Consider the following 4,999-nt stretch of genomic DNA (forward strand, 5'->3'; position numbering starts at 1 on the left):
GTGTGTTACTTTCATGTATTAATTTTGTAAAAAATGTTCTGGTTTTTCTTTATAAGTCAGTCTGGCTATGAATATATTAGCTACAGCTTTTCCATTTTCCACAAAAATACAAAACCACATTCCATGAGCACATTGCCAACTAATGTAACTTTTCTGACTGCAGTACCAACTTCAGGGAACCTGTATATTATATAACTCATAGCAGCCAAAAAGCCAGTAAGAAGAAATGTACTTTTGTGTCTAATGGTTCTGGAGTGTACTTGGTTGCATAATACTCAAATTATTTATTATTTGTTACTAGTTAGGCAAAAAACATTTCTATAAAATTTTGTTTTTATGCATGTTTAATAACTAGTGGCAGAAAGCTCATACCAATACTAGTTTTATAACTGTTAAACAAATATTACGTAGTGTTAAAATGAAGGATAAACATAGTAAATATTAAGGTCAGTATTAATTTATTTGCTATTTTTTACACAGTGTGAAATAAGGACCATTATTTACACATCTCCAACTCTGTACAATCAAGCCATTCACAAATTTATACATAAAGCCAAATATAGGTCACTTCACTGACCTACACATGAAGCCAGATATTTCTTTATTATCCAGAAGTTGAAGCACCTTACATGTGTACTGGACAGCAGCCCCAAATGCATTCCACCTTCGACCTGCCTGGCTGAAGGACTGCATGGAAGCCGAGCCTTGTATCACAAACAATTTGCATTTGTTATTGCCGGATGGTGGCTGGTGGCAAACATATTGTGGAATAAAACAAACAAGTAAAATAAATAAAACTAAAATGGTTGCTTACAAAATGTAAAGGTACTTCAATATCAGCACTTTTTTTTTTTTTGTTTCTTTTTGCTTTTGTTTTTCTTGTTAAAAGACTGGGCCTACTACATCATATATAATACGGCCTCTTTGGGAAAAGGTTTAAAAAGCAGATCTAAAGACTTTAAGCTCTCATTACTGGTTATTATAAACTGGAAGATTAGAAATGTTGGTTATCACAAATGGAAGAATGAAGCTAAACTAATCAAGAGGAAGCCAATATCCATATTATGTATACAAGAAAAAAATATGTATATAAATAAATAAGTAGTTTAGGGTAATTTCATCGTTTGTTGGCTGCAAAGGAGTAAATTTTGGATGATAATCAGCTGTCCCCACACAGTACTTTTTTCATTAGTATGCAACCTTCATGAGCAAGACACATGCTAAATGGCTGTGTTTAATCAATGTTTCTCAGTAATGAAATAATATTGTATTTTCCTCCATTTCGTAAAAAATTACAGCAACTTTTTAAAACCAGGCTGTGAAATATAAAAAATAGTACCAGTAATTGCTTGGGCAATGTAATTTGGAACAGTCAAAACATTTTCACAGACTTGGCTGGCATGCATGCATACACAATCGCGCACTCACACTAACAAACTGTCCTTTGTTCGCACTCACATTGCCAAAGAAATTACCAAATCTGACTACATACTTCATCGTCTGGGCCTCCTCCTCCAGGAGCATAATAGCTTGATGCAAACAACCTTTAGAACACTACCCTTGAGCACTCCTGCTAGCATGGGGCCAACAGAATCCTCTATTGGCACACTGAGCATGAAGTTACAGCTATGACTGGCAACAGGCTCGAGTCCCTCAAGGGTACTTCGACCTATTGTTAGAAGGGTCTGCAACACTAAGAGCTTTTGAAATTCCTTCTCTTAAATCACATCCAACTGATCTTTTACGATTGTCATCTTTATATATATTTGTATATATAAATATTCCTCTAACACTTAACATATCTCTGATGTTGTGCCTTTAATCAATTATGCAGTTAAAAACAATAACATGGCACACTGTGCAAATAAAATAAAATAAAATCATGTTATGTGAGCACTAATAAATACATATCTGGCACTTATTAATGACCATGCCAGAACCCCTGTAAGAAAATAAGTACCAGTACATCATAAGCAAAACGCCTTCCAAACGAAAGCAAAACTTTCAAGAGTAGGAAAGAAGAAGCATCTTCCTCCCCTTCTTTATGCAAGATAATCATCACACACTAGCTTGATAAATAAGAGAGACTGACTTCGTCTAAAACTCCTTGTGGACAAAGCGCTTCACTTTGAACTTCAACCTCGCATCACGACAAAACCTTCACATGCAGACCCTTTCAGAAATAAAAAGTTGGAAGACCAAAAATAGGTATCTCAATAGAAAAAATATGAGTTTCTCTAATCAATACTAATTGGCCCAATGCTGATTCGATCCTATTTACATTTTCTTTTTAGTTCATGATCAAACATGCGCTTCATACTCCACTCTTGTCACTGGATAGTCTTGAAATCTGTGGTTCTATCTAACCTTTTAATATTTCTTTCCTTCTTTTTGGACAAATGAAAAGCTCAAACTATAAGATAAAACTAGAAATTATTCAAACAACTATCAAAATAACTGGCAATCATCAATATGAATGCCATGAATTTCTTGGTCAATTTCTCACCAAATGTGTAAGTACTACATCAACTTTTTTCAAAATAGAGAAACCAAACTAATCTGAAGACCCTGGACAAATATATCTACTTTATCTATTTTAAAAATGCTAACCCACTTTCTGAACCACTTCAATCTTGCAACACTAACTGACCACCAGCTCTAGGCTGAGCCAGGGGCAGTCAGGGTACTTATGTAAACACCCAAGTGCTTCGAGGCGATCTCTGTCAGCTGTTGCCTAAGTGGTCCCTAAGAGCTGGGTTAGTTGAAGCTCCCCACCACCTGAACAATATTTGGCATGCACGTTCCTCTGTGAAGTCATCGAAGACCATCAGCCTTGGTTGAGGTAAGTGAGGCTCAGCTTTGATTTACACCAAAGATTCACACTTGAGTTTCTTGACTGCACGGGACTGCACGAGGCTCTGGCCATCTGACCCTGACATGTGTACCTGGTATGGTATGGTGGGCATTCATCACTGGGTTAATGCAACATCAGTGTGAGCTAAGATGCTGCTCATGGAGTTTTCTACCACCAACTTCAACTGATGAAACTTGCAGATGTGTTTATATATAGGTCTATATTTATATTTTTCCTGAAGTGAAAGCAGTGTCAGCATTCTGACTTTGTATCTGTGTTTTAAGACTTAAGTAACCATGATGAGAAATTCTGCTGGTATGTGTACTGAAGACATTTCATCACTCTGCATGACTGAGAAAGTGTACAGACTATTTCCCTGGATCTAAATGAAAACAAGCTGCATTTTCTTTGTTCTTTCTTTGTAGATTCCTTGTAGGTTGACTTGAGTGCTCTCCTGCACCAAATGGGACATGCATAAATCTGTGTGATAGGTTAGCACGTTTGGAAGGATAAAGCACTGGCTGCTCATAGTTTGGCCCTTCGCACTTCGGCCATTCCTGTTACGGCAGGGAGGAATGATCTACTTCTCGATTATGCTCAACAATGCCAGAAGCTTCAATCACATGTAACAATAAATAACATTTGTCATAAAGTAAATTTGTTTTGTGCAACACTTGTGAGAGAGGGAGCCCAATGAACCTGTGTAGCAATTTCTGGTCACTCCTTTCTCCTCACTAATGAGAACAACAATGGATATAATAACAACATACAAATTCTTCTCTTTTTTTTTTGGACAATAATATAAATAAATATACTAACCAACCAACCATAATCTATTGTTCTTTAAAATGGACATGATGTGCTCGGACAGGAACAACGGCACAGTGGCACATTTCTAAAAATTATCACATTAAATTCCAAACGGTATTAACACTCCACGCGCATAAAATATATCTATATATTTATGGTGGAAAGAAAAAAAGTGAGAGAGAGAAAAAAAAAAAAAAAAAAAAACAGGAAGTCCATTGGAAATATGGACATCACTCTGCAAACATGAATATGATTATAATTACTGGCTACAAGGATGCACTCCAAAGGTACAGGGAAGAAAATGAATATTGAAAAACACAAATGAAATTAATTGTGATAAAAAAAAACTAACACTAGAACAAACCTAATGCCATTTCAGGTGGAAGCAAGGCAATTTAAGATTTAAAAATGGAAAAGAAATGAAAAATATTATCAAAATGGTCTCAGTAATTCTTAAATGTTTTGTTTTAGTTTTTAGCAAATAACTTTCATGAATGAAAATACGGAATTAAGCTGATGATAAAAATAATGATATTAATACTAATAACAGTAATAGTAATAATATCTAAAAATCAGTAAAAAGCCAAAAAAGAAATAATAGTAACTCACTGATCACCTGATTCAACAAAAACTTCCAGGCTTCACATACTCTGTATAGACCCCAAGGTTGACAGCGTATAACAAGTGTCCAACCAACTAGGCAGTGGCAGCTTCAGCCCTGTTTTCAAGTAGTGTAAAGCTTCAGTTTGGGTTGCTTTAACAAAGACCACTTTAGCCTGAGATGATGCTGTGTAAAAGCAGCCCTGGTTAAAGTATCATCAACTGTTAACCCACCCAAGAAGGCAGACTCATCACCTGAGGCATAATAACTTCAAAAGCTATAAAGGTTCTTGAGGCACAAAGGCATCCTTTTATTTTTCAGTTATTATCATTATGTTTCATATATTCTTTAAAATGGTCTAAAGTATCCACCCATATATCAACATAATCACAGAGATTTTGATAAGGAGAGGGGGGGGGGGATGTGTGAGAAAGATAAGGAGGAGGGGGGGGGGGTTGATTAAGTAGTTACTGTGGGATACTCAGTAAGCAAGCCTTCAACTTGTAACAACTGGCAACTTTCTGCAAACAAGCAATCTGAAGGCAGATATATCATAAAACCATTCACATATTGCTGTATTACACAATACGTCCATGTACACAACTCAAATAACTTTTATTATTATTATAATTCCTAAATAACCTCATTACTAGGTAGTACCATATTTCCATCACACTAATAATAATAATAATGATTATGAAAAAACAAAAAACAAAGAGAGAGAGTGAGAGAGA

General features: G+C 35.6%; 1 protein-coding gene across 3 annotated transcripts in view; it reads right to left on the reverse strand.

The window, feature by feature from the left end:
- Positions 1-441: 441 nt before the first annotated feature.
- LOC125044658 (leucine-rich repeat flightless-interacting protein 2-like) overlaps positions 442-4,999 on the reverse strand; it is a 66,885-nt gene continuing 62,327 nt past the window's right edge. For all 3 annotated transcript variants that reach the window (XM_047641446.1, XM_047641441.1, XM_047641443.1), the window contains one exon: positions 442-4,999. This exon is cut by the window's right edge and continues 346 nt beyond it. The gene's annotated coding sequence lies outside the window, so the exon portion shown is untranslated.

This window comes from Penaeus chinensis, chromosome 36 (genome assembly GCF_019202785.1).
Source record: "Penaeus chinensis breed Huanghai No. 1 chromosome 36, ASM1920278v2, whole genome shotgun sequence".
NCBI lineage: Eukaryota > Metazoa > Arthropoda > Malacostraca > Decapoda > Penaeidae > Penaeus > Penaeus chinensis.